This window comes from Drosophila ananassae, chromosome XL (assembly GCF_017639315.1).
Source record: "Drosophila ananassae strain 14024-0371.13 chromosome XL, ASM1763931v2, whole genome shotgun sequence".
Taxonomy (NCBI): domain Eukaryota; kingdom Metazoa; phylum Arthropoda; class Insecta; order Diptera; family Drosophilidae; genus Drosophila; species Drosophila ananassae.
This window is the reverse complement of record NC_057931.1, coordinates 10,295,890-10,315,319: the sequence shown is the minus strand read 5'-3', so window position 1 is coordinate 10,315,319 and position 19,430 is coordinate 10,295,890. Positions and strand designations below refer to the sequence as shown.

General features: G+C 43.5%; 1 protein-coding gene across 1 annotated transcript in view; it reads left to right on the top strand.

Moving 5' to 3' along the window:
* Nucleotides 1–10,801: 10,801 nt before the first annotated feature.
* The window catches only part of LOC6504667, a 31,734-nt gene continuing 23,105 nt past the window's right edge, over nucleotides 10,802–19,430 (top strand). Inside the window, exons 1-2 of the mRNA XM_001966407.4 lie at nucleotides 10,802–11,265; nucleotides 17,135–17,258. The gene's annotated coding sequence lies outside the window, so the exon portion shown is untranslated. The remainder of the gene's footprint in view (nucleotides 11,266–17,134; nucleotides 17,259–19,430) is intronic.

The window sequence follows — 19,430 nt, the reverse complement described above, 5'->3', positions numbered from 1 at the left end:
TATGAAGGTCTTTTAAACAGGGGGTCTACAGGAAGTCTTCTCTGAAGTTAAGAGAAACCCTAAAATGACTATGGATTCTTCTGAAAATCTATTTCCAAGTGTATTATGATCTATCTTAGACATTGACTTCTTCGGGGAGTTCAGGAAGTCTTCTTATAAGTTTCTTACAATCTTTTAACGTCTAGGAACTCTGCTGAAAAGTCTTCTCCACATGTATTATGATTAAATAAATTAATTTAGACCTTAACAACAAAGCCTACTCCAATTTCATGGCAATTTAGCCCAATGTTCCCATTCCGTTTGGCTTCGTGCCAGATCTCTAAGGCCTCTCCTCACCATCGCCCTCACCCCTCGAAACCAAATCTGGCATTATTATTAGTTATTAGTCGAGATTCTCGATGCCACACTTCGAGGGCTTCCCACATGACTGGTTTTTGGGTTCTCGGGAGTTACAAACAAACAGTCATCGTCAATTGTTGTGTGTTGTTTGTTGTTTGTTGGCCTATTGGACTGTTGGTCTGTTGGTCTGTTGATTGTTGACTGTTGGCGATTTGTTGCCGATTTGTTTCGTTCGTCATCGCCGGTGATCCCAATCCAGATTTGTGTTTGCACTCGAAATTAGTCAACAGAGTGAGAGAGCCCTCATTCGACACTTTGTAGCTGACTAAACATGGCCAAAAAAAAAATGGAATTTCTTGGTGAATGATGGCCAGAATGGCAGAAGAATCGCCGACAAATTTGAGTTTCAAATCAAAAGCTAATGAAAAGGTTATAAATGCCGTTAGACGGCCAAGACGCAGAGACACGGAGCCATAAAAGTCAGAAATTATGCCAAAGAGCCAGTTGAGAGAAGAATCCGAAGAGGCTTCTAATTTTGTTTGGGAAGAGTGGAGTTGGAGTTGGAACTGCGAGATGGAACTGCGAATGCAATTGCGTTGTAGCACTGCCACAAGAATGCCAAACATGCAACCACACTGAGAGACGCGTTCTTCAAGACTTCTTAGAGACTATAGTTGGAGTCTAAGTAGGACTAAGTAGTCTTCGAAGACTCCTCGCTCAGTGCCCAAAAGTTCGCATTCACACGCCAACCAGCCAAGCCGATGATGAGCTGCCATTCGGGCCAAGAATCTTGGGCTCTTGGGTAACCAAAACGCAGGCTTTCGGACCAGACTGGGCCCGGTTGGAGGAAGCCAAGTGCAAGGCATAATGAGCCACCCAGCGGAGATGGCTGAGATTATGCTAATAAGTTGGAACTGTTGAGTTAGTTGGCCAAAAACTAAACGGTATTGGCCCGGCCAAGAGGAACAGGCCCAACGACACAACTCCAAAACAAAACAAAAAAAACTAAAAAGAATAGAACGCAGTCTGGAGAGTTTCAATCTCAAGTCTGGAAAGTCTGAGATTTCAAAGAACAGAGCTTCAAATACCCTGGAATTTGGTTTACTTTCTCTGAAGAATCTTAAAAGTTGACTTTATTTTTAAGAAATCTACATAAATAAATAAAAGGGAAATTGTGAAGCCAAACAGATTGAAATACTTTATGGTAATTCCAAGTTAATCCAAAAAGTCACAATATAATGTGAGAAATTATCCAGTTTTATGTTTAAATAATATTTAGAGCTTAAGAAGTACTTGGAAATTTCAAGTTTAGGTTATAGTTTTAAAGAAATTGTAAAAAATATAATTTAAATAACTAATTCTAAAAGAATCTAACACACTATAGGCCAAGTTAGAGCCTCTACTCTGAGGGTATTACAGAAACTATGTACATGAGCAACAGCAACAGCAACAGCAACAGCAACATGTGCAGCAACAACATGAGCAACATGCAACAGCAACAGCGACAGCTTGCAGAACAGCAACGGAACGTCAAAGACAAGAGTACAGTAAAAGCCAAAGCCAAAGCTAAAGCTAAAGCTGAAGCTATAGTTGAATCTGAATCTGAATCTGAGGCTGCATTCTAGGTCACTGACTACCAACCAAGTGGCTGTGGCTGCTGTTGCTGTAGCTGCTGCTGCCTCATGTTGCATGCTGCGTGTTAGTGGTAGTGGTAGTGGCGTTGGATTGGTGTTGGCCAACGTCTCATTCAGTTATCAGTTGGCAACAGGCAACAGGAGTGGGATGTTTGAGGACCGAGGCTAGGCTGGCTGGATGGCTTGCTGGAGGAATGGAAATCGGTCAATTGTTGGCTGGTCAACTGTCAGGCGGTCGCTCTTGTGCCATATTGTCTTTTTGGCCTAAATGGCATTCCAAATGGCCAGGCTAACCAGATAGCTAGTTGGAGAAAGGAGGGGCATGTGGCATGAGGCAGGGAGCAGAGAGCAGGGAGCAGGGAGCAATGGGGCAAGGTGAGCCAACCAAATGGTAATGAGACCTGACATCGGCGGTCGATTTAACATTTTTGTTCGGGGTGGGGTTTCCAGTTTTCCAGCCAAGCCAAAAGACACTGAAACAACCCACTTTTCTCTACAGATTAAAATATTTAATGGACTATTTATTTAAGATTTATTTTAACAGTTCTACTAATCATCAAGTCAAACATAATCACTGTGCCGAAGCGATAATGATCTCGCAGTTAGTCCGACCGATTGTGTCTGGTGTCAGTGATTATATGATTGATATTATGGCCAACTATATAGGATCGACGACCACCCATTGGCGGTTCTGACCAGCCTAGGAATGTCAATGGGAACGGAACATGATTGCTGAACAAATCGAAACCCGTTCTGCTCCCCTTCTGTCTTCAGATCTGTTTGGGGATTGGGAACAATCGCTGTGAGTCACTGGCAATCATCATCATTAATCCCTAGTAGCCCAACCCAGAAGATTTGCTTCGACGCCTCCTCTATATGCAAATTGATTAGCATTGTCTTGAGATGTCTTGTTTGGTAGAAGGTTACATCGACTATCTAGAAGAGTTGGAAGTCTGATAGTACTATAGCTTATAAAGAGTATCCAGAAACCCCTATTGGAGACCCTCTTTAAATAAGAACTCGTCACAGTTTCCTTTTCTATCCCGTTAAGATCAACCTATTCACTTTCCTCCGCTCGCCAATTTGAATCTGGGTTGGGTTCGGGGTCAGGTTGAGCTCGAATGATCTCAGCTCTGGGCTGTGTGGGTCGTGTATCACTTTCATATTGATAATCGCCATAAATCGCCAAATATTTACGATACAATATACAAGACATCGTCGGCAAATAGGGGGGGTTCTATGTTATTTGGGAATACAGCGACCGCCGTTTGTTTGTCCCTCATTGTTGGCTATTTTCTTTTTTGTTTTCTTGGTATTCTTACTTTTTTTTAATATTTTTTTTTTTGCGAAAACAAAGCTAAATAAAAGAAGTAAAACCGAAAAGAAAAGGCAAATAACTCAGACAGTAACTGAGACAGAAACAGAAACAGAAACACCAGAGGCCTGACCCAGTAAAAGAAAAAGTTTATTTTTATTTTTATTTTTATTTTTATACTTTTTTTGTAGTTTCTGCACACCGTATTTTTGCCCAAATAGATATTAATTCTTAACGGTTTTTACTTTCACGTTAGAACAATATGGACGGGGCGATAATTATGAGCGAAGCCGATGGCAAGTTCGTTGCCTAAGTCTTTTGTTTTGCCATCTCTTCCGTTGCCCAGAGAGCTCTTTGGTCCCAGCTCCTAGCTCTATATCCCATATCTATACCATATCTGTTTCTTGTCCGATTTTGGCTCTTTTTTTTAGCTGACTAACGGGCCATGGCTTTTTGGCCAAGTTTGCACTAGTTGGCGGGCTCTGGCATTTGTTTTCCAACCACTTTGCTGGGCAAATAGAAAATTCTTTTGGCCATCCGCTTTTGTTAAAAGCATGCAAATGCCACAATTGGGTCACTGCGGTAGCTGCGGAAACCCAAAAACAATACCAGATACCCGACTCTGCCCCATGGCAGGTGAAGATTGCATCAAAAAATCAGAGACCAATCAAGGTCACTGCGAAGGCTGAATATGGCAGAGTTCGTATCAGTCATCGCCAGTAAGCCATTCTTAAGCCAAAAACAGTCAGCAATTATGGGAAAAAGCATCTAAGAATTAAACCTTTAAGATTTATGATTAGTTTCTTGTAGAATTCTCATTCTGACGCTTCAGAACTGAGATCCTTGAATTACAATCAACGATCTATGGCCCAAAATCAGCTTTAACGATTGAGAAATATAATAAAAGTGTTGATCACTTGATCGCAGAGTCCCGCAATCAGTTCCCTGCCGATTGGACTTCCTTTCCTAGAGAGAGGCTCTTGGGGCGGCATAAACCCAATTTGTGGCAGCATCATCGCATCTGCATACCCCCACCAACCAGTACCCCTAATTTCCCCCAAAAAAAAAAAAAAGAAGCCCCATCAACCGCAAATGGGTCAACACTGATGAGTGATAGTGGCTGGTGGATAGTGGATTTTCGGACCATCAGCATGATGATCACAACCGACACATGTCATGATCTGAGGCCGTTCCGACGAGAGCATGCAACCTCCACTAAATCTTGCAGCTAGTCGAGGCACTGTCCGCTGTCCGCACTGTCCGCTGTCCGCTCTGTCCGCTGTCCGCTCTGTCCGCTGTCTGTTTCGTTTTTGTTGGCGGCTGGTTGGTGGCTCATTTTGTGATTTTCTAAATAAATTTTCTTGTTTTCGTACAACTTTCACATGTGAATGTGACGGCCGCCGTCATCGCCTCCCCCTCTATCTTTGTTGGCCACCTTCTCTGGCTCTGGCACTGGCTCTGGCTCTGGCTCTGGCCTTCATCATCATCATCATGGTCATCTTTCTCCAGCTTGGTGTCCCCCAGCCTCGTCCCTTATTCCTCTGCCGAGTTAATGTCTCGACCGCGTCGGTTATTATGGTGGCGATTTTTTCTCGCACACTCGTATATATATAAATTGTAGCCTCTTCTTCGGCTAGTACTAAACAGGGTATCATGGCTATGATGGACTAGCAAGCTGCAGTGCCAGATTCTGCAACTGTTGTGGTTACTGGAGCTGCCATTAAAAAAAATGCCAGAGTGCTACTGGAGTTTAGTGCCGAATTCCAGGTCACTCTTTATTCGTCGAATGAACCAAATGGAAGTGTTTTCTATTTTCTTTCTGCTTTTGCGGCTTAAGCCTGCAATTTCTGAGAGTGGCCCCCCAGACCCGCCACTTCCTCCTCGTCGGGGGCTATAAATTTAATTTTGATGCAAAGTTACAGCTTAATTCTAATGCCCAGCCAAGGAGGAGAGTGTCTGCAGCGGCGAGGCATCATCATCATCATCATCATCATGGCAATTGTATGACCAGCGGGTTTGTGGTCTCCAAACCTCCAATCCCACTCCCCCTTTTTCTCTCTCTCGATGGGCTCTTTTTTTTTTATGACCCGCCCCCTTGGATTCCAAGGCATTTCACTTTTTTTTTTTTTCTCTCGACTCTTGGCCAGTCTTAGATCTTCTCCTTTGGGGCTCTGTTTTTTCTTTTCTTTATCGTGCCGCAAATGATGATCGATGTGCGCTTCGCATGTCTCCGGCATCTTCTCCTCCACGGCCCGGCCCGGTCCGGCCCGGCTAGCATTCATTTAAATTGGCAAAATGCAAAATGGCAATCACTGTCTCCTAGCCACCACCTCCACCTCCCTGACAAGACAATCTTGTCAACAGGTGATGCCAAAAATTATTAAGATAAATGTCATAGCAGTCGGACGACAGCGGTTGCGGTTGCGGTTGCGGGAACAAAATTAATTAGGATTCTAAATGGTTAACGCCTGCCACTCAACTCCCCAAATGCTTCCTGATCTTCCGCGCTCCGAATCCGAATCTGAATCCTACTCCCAATCCTAGTCCCAATCCGCGTTAATCACCAAAGAAGTGGTTGCGAGGTTCTGCCTCCGGCCACTGCAATCACCGCCTCGAAAGAGCCTAACAAATGACCAGGCTTAGCCCAATCCTCGGTCCTCCGTAACTCTTCTATTCTGACAACTTTATCCCGCTCCCTAGATAGATACACTTAAAAAAACACCACTTTCCCACTGAGATATGTGTATTATTCTTGTTAGAATTGAAATCCCAAGTGTATTTCTACTTTTCTGGTAAGCAGACATCGTCGTGTTAGCCTCTTGAAGGCGCTAATTAGCCACGTTGCCGGATGATTGTGTGTTGGTAATGGCTTTTTGGCCGTTTTGTTTTTGGTTAAGAAAAAAAATAGAGAGAGAGAAAAAGAGGAATTGCTGCCACTGAGGGCAGCTTCAGAAGGTGTGAAGCACCTCCATTCCAAGTGCCAAGAAAAGTGGCCAATGATGGACGCCTCCGAGGAGCCTCCGCCAGGCCCAGTGATGAAGATGAACAATCATCATGGGCATTTCTAGGGTTTATTAGTTCTAATGGCTTGGCACTAGAACTAAGCCCCCCTCCCTGGAGCCAGGCAGGGCCACTTTAGATGAGAATATTTTCGATTTATGATTGAAAGACAGCGGAGAACAGAGTACATGCCTTTTGAAACAGCTCCTCTGTTTCCCAGATCATAAAATTCAGACATTTTATAGAACTATCGTTATAACTTCAAGTTCTAAATTATTTCGGAATGTTTCTACTTTTTTTTCGTCTTCTAGTCTTGGCTTGACTTTGACGATCGACAGCTTCCGGTTATAATGATCAAAGGTATTTTTTTTACTTTGACTTTGACTTTGGCTTCGAATTTGGTAGCTCTAGTCGTAAAAGTCAGAGGCACGAATCTAGTTGAGACAATCAATTTCCCATTGGAAGAAAGCTAACGGTTAATGGCCATCTGTGGGCCACATCGCGGCGCCTCCATCACGAACCATTCCATCGCGATCCGTCGGATGCCCCTGCTGCTCCGGCTCCGGCTCCGGCAACTCCATCGAATGCCAACTGGAATGGAATGGGCCGGCGAGCAGCCCCTGATAAAAAGTAATTAACAAGAAATGGAGTTAAATCAAGCAGCCGGCCAAAATCAACAGCAGATTACTCGCCTGATTCGGCGATCGGTGAAAGGTTATCCGCCAACAGTGGCGATTCAAACAAAAGCGAAACAAACACTCACTCCATCATCCAAAATCACTAGCCTTGAAAAAAAATCTACAAAAATAGGTCGCTTGTTTTTTACAAAAAATGTGGATGCAGATTCATAACGAATTTAATTACAAATCATTTGAGGTATCTCCCTTTAAGATCTGATAGATATTGGCCAAGATATGGCCTTCGCAAGGGCCCCTATATGGGGTTTCTTGATTTTCGAAGGGGGTCCATCAGAAAATTTTGAAAAAATGGGATCCAAAATTTTGATTCCAGGTTTTGATGCAGAATGATGGAGAATCGATCCAGAAAGCGTTTAAGGTATTCCGCTTAAGGATCGGATGGATAATGGCCAAGATATGGCCTTCGCAAGGGCCCCTATATGGGTTTCTTGATTTTCGAAGGGGGTCCATCAGAAAATTTTGAAAAAAAGGGATCCAAAATTTTGTTTTCAGGTTTTGATGCAGAATGATGGAGAATCGATCCAGAAATCGTTTAAGGTATTCCGCTTAGGGATCAAATGGATAATGGCCGAGTTGTGGAAGTGCCAGTCCTTGAAAGGATTACCGAAGAAGATCCCCTTGGGAGGCCTGTTTTCGTATTACTCTTAAAAGTGGATCAACTTTTATTAGTTTCGTTAATCGGAGCTATTAATAAGGTGGCTATCGGAGGAAGCCAGGCGAGAAGGAGAAGGCTGTCAAAAGTAAAATCCAAACTGGAAAGTATTTGGAACAAGCCCGAAAAGATTTGATAACTTGGGGCGGGGAAGAAGAAAACTGGTTGGCTGGAAAATGCGGAAAAGCCTGTGGCACGCCTTCTGTTGTCATAACCAGAAACCGACTAGCAGCCCGGCAATTTGCGATGATCGAAAATGCGGCAGCCAGAACGGAAAATCGAGAAGATTGAAAAGATTTTGGGAAGAGAGGCGGGGAAGGCGGGGAAGAAATCATCCAGAAGACGAGCTGGATCGGCTGGCGCCCAAAATCAAGTGAGCGAGTTGCAGTTGACACAACGGTGCTTTTCACATCGTTGCATATGTATGGTGTGGCATGTAGTATGTGGCAAGTATCCGTACCTGTATATGCAACAGCTGTGACACACTGAAAGGTGGCTGGGGCCAGGGAGGAGCAGTGGGCAGATGGAACCCAGAGACCGAGACGAACCAATCACCTGACTGGCATCTCAGAGATCATGTCGAATCTGAAGTTGGGTTGGTCTCAAGGACCTAAGTTACAGGGAGATATGGTAGAGGATTCCTGGAAGAATCTAAGAATCTTTGACTTTCTAAGCCCATTCTTCCAAAGACCTTAGTTAAAAGAAGCTATAGTAGAGGTTTCTTGGAAGAATCATAAGTTAAAAGATGTATTCCTGAAGTTCTTAGGCACTTTCCACGCAAATTCTTCTGAAGAATTCTTTTATTTTAGGATCTATATGAGATAGGCCTGTAGAAAAAGAACCCGCTTATAGAGTACAATCCCCAGTCGTGGTGACAAATTTTGCCAGCAATTTACGTGTCTAATTTGAAGTGATTTCTTTACGCTTTCGCGACGGCTGCTGGAAGTCTTTCTTCTGCATCTCTTTCTTCTCTGAAAGCAATTCTCCGTTCTCGTTCTCCGACTTTTGCTCTGCTCTGCTCGGCAATTCGTTCCAATCTTAATTATGGCATTGCAACTGCAACACAGCAACTGCAACTACCATTGCAACTGCAACTGCAACTGCATCTCCACACCTTGCTAAGATGAATGCAATTCATTTTTGCTGTTATGTCAAGATTTGCTCAGTCTAATTCTCATTCTCAATTCTCATTTCTCAATTCTCAATTCTCATTTCTCAGTTTCTCGGATTCTCGCATTCTCAGATTCTCGCCTCATCTCAGGTTCTTTGCTTCTCAGATCCTAAAGACCGATTCAGATGCCAATTGATGTTGCTCTAATGAATTATGATTGCATTTCTTCCCCCACTAACCCCCTCCCTCCCCTGGAGAAAGAGAGAGAAAAATAAAAGTCTTGGGAGAAAAGGCAGCAGGCAGCAGCTCTCTCCCCTGGCGGACTGTTAACTGAAATGTTAGGCAACGCGGCATGGCAATGACCTGAGTGCGTGGAGCGACTTTGGTTAAGTTCTCATTGCTCACTCTTCACTCATTGATGCACTGAGAGAAATTTATTGAAAAATATGTTTACCAAAAATAAGATAATCTAGTTATTATTCTTGTTTTTATTTTAATTTAAAAGAAGAGCTATTTTTAATTATCTTTAAACTCTAAACAATAGATTATTTTTAGAATAATTTGTATATATATTTTCTTCAAGTGTATTATGATTGTACTGACTAACCCCGCCGCGACTTAGTTTAATGTTTATTTTCTTGGTTTCTCGCTTCCCCTAGTTGCTTGCCCCTACCCCTGCCCCTGCCCCTGCCCCTGCCCCTGCCCCTGCCCCTACCACTATGACACCGGGCCACCGTTAATGTTTAATGCAAATATGTGTTTCACATCGTCACTGTACCACCTTGCCCCACCTCTCCTTCAACTACCGGTGGCAGTGGTGATAGTGGTATAGGTGGTGGTGCCACCGATGCGAGCGAGTTCAAATAAAGTGCCGCTTGGTTCCGTTTCATTCCGTTCCGCACTTTTGCCGGGGCGATCAAAATTTGTCCATTTACGAGCCGGGGCCTAGACTTGGGCCTTAATGGGCGTGATATAGTCCAGTTTATGCCCCCTTATACTGCCACTGGCAACATGTGGCATTGCCCGAAAACACCCTGGGTGGCTTTATTAGCTTTAATTCTCTTTCCAACTCCATCACTCAATCATGATCCGTGAGATCCATGAGATCCATAAGATACATAATCCATGATCCGAAACTTTCCAAATTCAAGCCCGGAAGAGGCTGGTTTTGGGGATTTTGGAGGCTTACCTGGTATGTAGGATAAGTTTTCTTTAATATCCTTGTGTACAGTAGGTATTCGATAAGGGGGGTGTCGAGTTTATTTTATAGATTAGTTGAAGTTTTAGGTTTCGAGGCTATACTGTTCTTGCTAATTGAATTAGCACCTTGGATTACTTTCTAGACATTTTTGCATTTCTCTTTTTAAAAATAGGTTTTCAAAATTTAACCTAATTAGTGAGTAAATAATACTAGTTACTAGATTTTAAATTATTTATTTTATTATTTTTTGTAATTTTAATCCCCCCCCTGTTATGGCCCACCCTGGGGAGTCCTCACTGTACATGCAAATTGTTGTAACGCTGCCTTCTCTTCCTCATTCTCCCCTTGCCACCTCCGACCCATCGACTGCCCACCTCTGCCTCTGCCAGCTAACAGGTGCCGTTGCAGAAGAAGGTCGCAGCTCTGCGCCGCTGCCACTGCTGCTGCTGCTGCTCTGCCAGCTGCTCTCTCTCTCTGGCTCTCCCAGGCTGCGTTCAAGTTCAATGCTACCCACCTCCCACTCTCCTTGAAGAGCGTTGTAAGTGGGGAGAGTTCTCTGACTTGGGGGGCTCTCTCAGCCGCTCTCTCTCTATTACTTCTTGCAAGATCGTTGGAGCGTGTGAGTGTACGTGTATGACTCTCTCTCTCTCTCTGTTAGTGTGTGTGTGTGTGCAAGTAGAAATGGGGCTCGCTGCTGGCGTAGCTTTCTCTGCCTCTGCCGCTGCTGCTGCCACTGCCACTGCCACTGCCACTGCCATGGCCACTGATGATGGGGTCTTCTGTTCTTTCTCTCTCTCTCTTGATTGCGACTCTCTGGGGAAGACCGTTCTTCTTCTTGCCGAAGAAAAGGCATAAAAGTGGCGCTCGACCGCCAACAGCAGCCATTGCCTCTCTCGCTTTCCACCATCACCAGCTATATACAAATATAGTATATATATCCCTGATTCTTCAAAAAATCAGCAGCAATAGCAACGCAGCACCAGCCGCAGCAGCAATAGCAGCAGCAGCAGTCGCAGCAGTGTGGACAAATTCTTTATTTTTTTTTTTTGTTTTTTAATCGCGTGTGTGAAAAAAAAGAAATCCTTCGCTGCGAATCGAGCAAGTGCATCAAACAACTCCAACAACAACAACAAGTGAACACATCCCAAATAAACAAAAAAAAAACAAAAGAAAATCCTCCTTCCTTCCAACCCACGATAAAGAACTGTGAAAGTGCAACGGAAAAGCTGAAAAGCTAAAAAGTTGAGAAACACTCACAAAAGGATTAAATCCAAGCCTGGAAAACTGTGCAATAATCTTTTGAAAAAAAAAGAAGGTAAGATCCAGGATCAAATCTCAAAAGTGACAAAATCTTTAATATTTTTTTTGAAATATTTTTTTGAAATCGAAAAGTGTCCGGAAAACCCACCATAATTGGCAAATTGTGTTCAAAATTGAAACCAAAAAAAGGATAATACGTTTCAGAGTCTAAATTTCAATATTTTTCGAAAAAGGATATCAGATTTTGAAATTTTAGCTTAAGAGTTTTGGAATCTTTTAATAAAATTTTAAGGATCTTGAAGAAAGAAGAAGAAATTATACTTTTTTTCTATTTTTCTAACTGTCTTGAGATTCTTCTATACTTCTCCCATGAAGAAAATAAATAAGAAAAATAAAATAAAGAAAAAAGAAGAAAACCAATCTAAAGAAAAATGGCATTTGAAAACCGCGTTCGCAGCTTCCTCTTCTGGCCATTCTTTTCTTCTTTGGCATGTCATGTCTCTCTTCCTATACCCTTTACCCTCTTCTACGTTCTCTTTTTTGTTTTCCTTTTTTTTTTTTTATACCTCTATCACTCCTCCCCAGCTTCATCGTCATCATCATCGGCATTGTTGCGGCGATGATAGCCTCCTCCTGGCTGGTCGTCAAAAGTGACACCTTCGGAGTGAGTTGGCCCGTCCAGGAGGTCTCTTGGCCAGGCTAAAAGTGCCCCCTCTCTCTCTTACCTCTCTCCCTTATTTGCCTGGCCAATTGTCACCTGCTCAGCCACATTTTCCTTTTTTTCCTCCCCCCCTTTTGTCGCTTTTCCTTCGCCTTCTACGCCGAAAATCAAAAGACTTAGGCAACGAACTTGACGCGAGAATTCCATGAAAAGTGATTCCTGAACGAAAGAGACATTATGCATGGCCATGACTAATAAAAATAAGGGGGCGTGGCTCTGTTTATTTGCAGAACTTGCAACATTTTCAATTTCATTGGAAAATGCACTCGCAGCGACCTATCTCTTTCTGGCCAATTTAATGCTTTTTAGCCGCTTTTTTTTGCCCCTTGCTGCTGCTGCTGCGCTTTATATTTTCTGTTAAAGTCATTAACGCAATTAACCGTTATTACCCACCGTTGCTGTCAGCGGTATGGTCACCCAATTCATTAGGAAAGCATTTAGTGCCAGAGCGGGACAGAGAAATTGTAAAAGCAACGGTCCAAGAGCATGAGAAACGCATTAAAAAAAAAAACTGAAGAAAAAAAAAGCACAAGAACTCTGCCACAGAATTGTGAAGAAACAGATACTGGCGACACACAACCTGTCGCCCCAAAGCCCAAACCCAGAACACCAGATATATATATATATATAATATAATATATAAACAGCCGGCGTCTCGTTTAATGCGTAGTCAGTCGGGTAGTCGGGTAGTCAGAAAAGTTTATTGTTTTTCCTGCGCCCGGAAATAATGTAATAATCTTGCATAAAACCCACCTCTCCCAGTCCACTGCTTAGGGGTTATACTTTTATAATCGAATCGTAAAAAAAGTAAAAAAAAAAAAAAAAAAAAAAAAAAAACAGTAGAGAAACAAAAGAGGTGGAGTACTGGAATAGGGGCCATTAAAAATGCCATGTTTTTTTTTTGGGAGAATGGGACCTGAAACATGGAACCTGGAACTGCAAAAACCTGCAGGCGGTGGAAAAGGCGGGAAAACGTTTTAAAGCCTAACTAACTTCCAGAAAGAAAGAACAAAAACCCCCTGCCGAACCCTAAGGGGCATGGGCATGGGCATCGGCATTAGCATTAGCATTAGTATCCCAACATCAATTAATGTCTCGGTGCCTTGGATGCAAATCAACTGCTGCAGCAACATCATTAAAAGTAGACTCTCGCAATCCATCAATTGGCTTGAAGACTGGAAGACTTGTAGTCTTGAAGACTTGTAGACTTGAAGACTTCAAACGAAGAAATGGGTAAAAGAAAAAAAGTTAACAAAAACATCAACATCACGTTGATTTTCTCCTCATTAAAGACAGATTTCCACTTTAAACTCTCAACTTATTTCGCCGCACTGACCATTTCTCTTTTTTTTTTTTTTTTTTTCTGGCCAATGCGTGTTCAAAGTTGACCCAAAAATTAGTTAAAAGGGGGGAGCTCACTCACACACACACAGAAAGAATTATTTTTGGCCCAGTTTAGAGCGGAAATCGGTTGCGGGAGGTGGTGTGGCAAGTCGACTAATTTTAAATTCCAAATGAAACGAATGAATTCGCTCTGATTGAGATGATGATGATGATGATGATGATGAGTGGCCGGGAAAGCGGTCTTCTGCCCCTGAGACATCTCTGTTTTAACGGCTATCATATCAGCTTTTGGCCAAAAAGAATCGCTCGCCAGACTGACAATCGATTAGATAATGGAGACCTCCTCTGCGTCACCAGCAGCCCCCCACTCATTAGCATCTCAGATTTCATTAGCTGCCCGCCCCCTTCCGCCCCTTCTTGGCCTTGTTTTTGGCTTGTGCCGCTTGCCGCTTGCCGCTTACCGCTTGACTTGCCACTCTTGGTTCTCTTTTTTTTTTTGGGGGCTAACTAAGTGGGTCAGCTGGGTGAATTCTTCTACCAATTGGTGTCTTCTGGGCTTTTGTGTGCACCTGTTGTTTTGTTTTTCTTTCGAGGCTAGACGCATGACAACACACAATTGAGAAGAAAAGAGATTCTTGAGAGTCTCGAGATTCGCCAGATCCACTCCCACTTCGGGGAGTTTTCGAGGGCCCTGTTGAATGGCCAAGACATGGCACATGGACATGGACATGGCCATGGAGTGATGGCCAAAACGATGGCAACAAGTGGCGGAGTGATGATTCTGGAGTGGAGCTCACATGGCCCCTCAAGCCGCTCTCCAGAAGTCATTACATATTGTAGACCCGACCATCTCTCTTCTCCCGATCCTCTCAAGATCTCGAAAACCAATTGGCCTTGAAGACCATAGAGACCGTAGCTGCCCGGCTCGTTCTTAGTTTCTCTTTTTGGCAATAAAACGAAAACTGCTCCAAATCGCATCGGTTTCAGCGTCTTGGCCATGGTAATTACACCAGATCACCATCGTCATTATAGAGAGGAAGGGGACTTCTCCACTCCACCTATCCATCTATCGTTATGTGATCTCATCATGACGCCGACGATGACACTTGTGTTTGTTGTTCATCTTCTTTTTTTTGTATTTTTTTGTGTATTTTTTTTTCGGTCGTTCCACCTGAAATCTTTTCGTTTTCTTTTACGGAAAGAGTGCTACGGAATCTGTGCTATTCGAACGGTTGTTTTGTTTACAGGCCTACCTATAGAGACACCCTCCAGAGACCATATCTGGCATTATAAGCCATATTATACCTCCAATGGAAGAGAAATGGAAAGAAAATAGTCACGAGAATGTGGGCCAACCATTCGTATCCGATTCTGAGTCTCGGCTTAGTCTTGTTTTTTTTCTATTTCTGAATGGGAGCTACGAAAATAGAAGACCTCTATAAGGTAGTCTCTCTAGAAACTTTCCTTCCATTTAAAAATTGGGCCATTAAATTATTATTCACCGGGAAAATGGCAATAAGCCACTAAGCGAATGCACTCAAATGGTGAATAATCAGCCAGTGAGCGAGCGAGTGAATGAATCGAATCGAATCGAATCGTAATGAATGCCTGGCCCAGTTCCAAATGAATGCTAATTTGAATTCTGATTGTTTTTTGGAGCCAACTGAGTGGTAGAGTTTGAGTTAAGCTGCATTGCATGATGAATGAGAACGATTCATTTGCCAAGATTCATGAATAAGAGCCTCTCAGCACTCAAACTCATGAGTATAATAATAGGGATCCATTCCCTTTCGTATAAATTACACTTGATTGATAGAGAGCCGACAGACTCATCTTCATCTTAACTTTTTTGGGCTTCTCAGGGTTAAGTGTTTTTTCTATCCCCAAAAAAAAAAAGAAATAAAAAGAAAAGACTACAGATCTGAAGAACGTGTGAAAGTGTTCCCATTTCTCCAACAAATGGCCAGTGTCAGTTTCAAGTTTTCGTTTAAAAAAATAAAAATAAAAAACTTGACCATCTTGCACTTGACGTGGTGGTGGTGCGTGAGTGCCGCCCATTAGGTTCATAGACTTGGGGCTTTTCGGTCCGATTGGTGGGGCTAGTTGCCAGTTGCCAGTTGCTAGTTCGTTGTTGGCTTAATGAGTTTACAACAAAAAGGGCTAATTACGAACGTCATGCGTATGCAAATGCCACCAGAATCTAAAGAAACTAAAGAGTTCGAAGGGAGGTAGGCGGTGGAAAGTGTGTTTTTGGAGTGTGCAAATGTTCTTTCTTTTCAGATTTTCTTAATTTTCTGTTTTTTTTCTGATTTTCTGCCTTTGTGCTTTCCTATTCATTACCATTCTTTCTAGTTTCTGGTAGAGAGGTCGGTCTTCTGGAGAATCCGGAGCAGAGCACGTTGCACTTGAATGCTTCGAAATCATTTGCATTTGCATAGCAGAGCAATTTCATTTGAATGAGAATGATTATTTATTTCTTTCTCGCTTTCCCTGGCCAGCGGTCGCCGTCGCGTTTGTGTCTTAAGTCTTTTGTTTTATGGCTCGAGCCCACTGCAATTCGGTCAAGTAATCATTTATTCATACACTCTCCCATACTCCACTTTAATTGCTGGCCCCATGCTGTTGTTTTAATTACTCAGCATGTTGCATGCAAATCTTGCAACTAGCAACTTGCAACTAGCAACTGGCAACTTGCAACTGGCGAGTGAACTGGAAAACCGACTCGACTTGACCACAATGAGAGGCATTTTCCTTTTGCACTTTCCACCAACTTGCAACAATTGCTGATGGATCTGATGGCTCTGATGGCTCTGGTGGCTCTGGTGGCTCTGCTGGGTGTGGCAGCAAGTGTGGCACATGCGGGGGTGGTTGCAGGTTCCTCCCAATAACAACGAAGATGCAGCAGAAGAAGCTCTTCTGGCTGCTCTTCAAAACGGACTCTGCTCTATCGGTAGCCGTGTATCCGTGTATCTTTATATCTTTGTATCTCTGCCTAGCTACTAGTAGATACCGTTACGCACACACCACACACACACACACACACTAACACACACTTGGAGGAAAAAACATGTTCTCGAAGAACCAGAATGGGAATCAGTATTTGGAATCAGATTGGAAATCTGAATGGAAGCTCGAAAACAAAATAGAAACAGAGCCTAGCCCCAAATGGAATTTTCATTTTTTAACTTTTGCCAGCACCTCCCTACCTCCCCCCTCTCCACCCCTCAAAAAAGTGGCTTAAATTAAACGAAAAAAAAAAAAAAAGAGGAGAGAAAATAACAATAAACGAAGAAGCAACAGCAACGGCAGCATCACAAATCGATTGGAAACTCGTTTTCAACATCATTTGACTGGAAAGTGCATTTTCTGTTATTAATATCAAGAAGTGGATTATGGGGAGAGGGGTATAACAAAGAGGGGGGAAGAGATGAAGAGGCCAAGATATGTTATAATTAAGTGGCATTGTTTTCAGCCTCCAACTCCGAGCTACATCTTCAGGTGGAGTGTGGTGTGTGGAGTGTGCGATCCGTTAGAGAAAACACTCTACTCGAAGATCTCTCCTCCAGATCTTAGGCCTGAACCGATCTTGAAGAGCTATCTTGGCCAGAAATAATGCGGGGAATTGGGATCATCGCTGAGCTCTTCACTTTACCTCTTTCTGTAATTTGTTGAAAGCCCAAGCCGACTGACGAGCTTCCTAATAAATTCTTCCAAACAAAAGCATGGATTATGACGCGGATTAGAGCTCTGAGGATTCTCAGAATAGTTTCCCTTCATGGGCTGTCCAACTACAAAATAAATTCTAATCAAATCTTATCTAAGCAGAAAACAAATTCTTTTTGTTCTTCCCTCATTGCAGACCGCTTCGAGAGCCAAGCCAGCCAGCCAGTCAGCCATCCAGCCAGTCCGCTGCAATCGCAAAAGAATCGGAATCGGAATCAGAATTAGACGAAAAGCTCAAGGCATCCAAGCTAACATAGAAGGTAAGATGGAAGGGAAACCCAACCAACCGGGGCCAAATGAAGTGAACTCCGGGTTAACTCGGACTCGGACTCGGGTATTTTATGTCTTCCGCTGTAATTGCGATCACAAATCAAGGCAGGTGTTGACTGTTGACTGTTGAGTTCTGAGGTGGATTGGATCCAACGAGCCTCGAGTTTCGAGTTTCGAGTTTCGGGCTTCGAGTTGAACCTCAAGTTGATCCGAAGTTGAGGGAGATGGCGAGGTGCCAGCGAGAATGAATCCTCACCCAATCCAATCTAACTCTAATCATCATTGCAGCTTGGCGCTTTTTTTTTGCTAAGAGTCTAAGAGTCTGAGAGTCTAAGAGTCTGCTTCTATTTATAGGCTTAAGGTGGTCGAGCAATCGGCCGGCAATTAGTCACTCAGACGGGTCCCTGACTGGCTGCCCATTGCATTCGTCCATCCATCTGGGGATCTCTTCGTTAATGCGCACCCTCGACTCGACTCACTCGCCTTCTGTCCAGCAAATCACAATTATTTAGCTCTGCCTTTGTTGTTCCAGCGATGAGTGCGTGACACGCAAGGCTACCATCTCTAATTGAGATGGTAGGCTTCTTAAATCCAAAAGCTTTTCTTCACTTTATCATCAGCTATAGCAAGTAGCCCCTAACACTCGGTTTAAGGTAACTTATTAACCATATTTTAAGAGTCTTACAGTCTTCCCTATCTCCAAGGCAAGCTTAAACTCCACCTTTCCCCGTGAGTCGTGAGTGATTTCCCTGGCCATCGCCAACAGCCATAAATTGTCCCGTGGCGGCTTAGTGTAACTAATTGACGATCAACGCAAAGCGCTTTGGCGGCATCCACCGCCCAGCCTCCAATACTCCTTGGTGACATTGAGTAATGCCCCCAAACGGAGGTGGCTGGGGGCTGGAGGTAGTGGGCTGTGAGTTGCAGGGCAGGTCCTTGGGCGGATCGCAGACACATTTGGACGCTTTGATTTGTTTGAGGCCGCCTTGACGACTCTTCGACAATTAAGTTGGCCACTGCTTCTGACAAATAAATGGTTTGCTTCTCAACAGAATGAAAAAAAACAGAAGACTGAAGTCTACACTTGAAAGAAAAGCAATTGAAACAATAGCTTTCGATTTAAATGGGAGCTGTGGTCATTTTTCTCGGTGCCTGTTTCCGTCTCTCTAATTTATCTGATCTGCCGCCTAAGGATTTCTGATGCGAATGCCATGAGATGCCTTCCAATCGAGTGGGTCTTAGCCGCACCTTCTCCTCTAGCTTCTCAGACTTCTCTACTCTTAGTCTTCTTAGTCGCAGTCTCCTGTCATTGCAATTAATTTTGTCTTTGTCTTCTTAATTCTTAATTCGCCTTTTCCCTGGGCTTGTCTTGTGGGCTTGGGGGCCGCCTTTCCGGCCATTTTCCGCCACAGGGCGTTACCACAAGTTCTCACATGCCTCGGCGATAATCGATAGTTATCGATAAATCTGTGGCTTGGCCTGGCCTGGCCTAGCCTCCCCAAAGATTCGGTCATTGTCCATGCACTAATTAAGTTATGCACTTGGTGCTTTTTTTTTTCCTCCTCGAACTATGAGGAAGTCTCTGGGATATATCTGCGGCTGGTATCTGAGAAATGCCTTGGTCCCGGAGCCAGGGACTCAACCTCGGAGCTTATCAGGCCATGGCCATCTCACTGGCTTCTCCAGAGCCTCTTTCTCCTCCACGATCCCCAGTCTCTGGAAGCGGAAGTTGGCTTTTCGTGTTTGGTTATTTGTAGTTTTCACCCCAAAGGCAGAATCATAAATCCCATTCGATTCTACGATTTCGTTTGAAAGCCTCTCCGCTTTCCAACTCCCTCATAACCTCAAAAATCGCTTCCTCTTTTCATTTCATTTCACAACAAATCGATGAATAAGCAAGCCAATCGATAAACGATTAACTCCCGCCACAACACCAGCAATTACATTTATTCGATCGTTAAGTGGATATCGATTAATTCGATGGGCCATTAAGGAACTTTGTTATGATGGTTCTTGGTTCTTTTTCTTCATTTTCAATTACATTTATCGATTACCTCCCTCTGTTGTTCCTCCTTCTCTTATTATTATGATTTTGGCCTGGTCCTGGTCCTGGTTCTGGTCCTGGTCCTGGTCGGGCTGCTCAAGTGGCAATTGTTAATTTA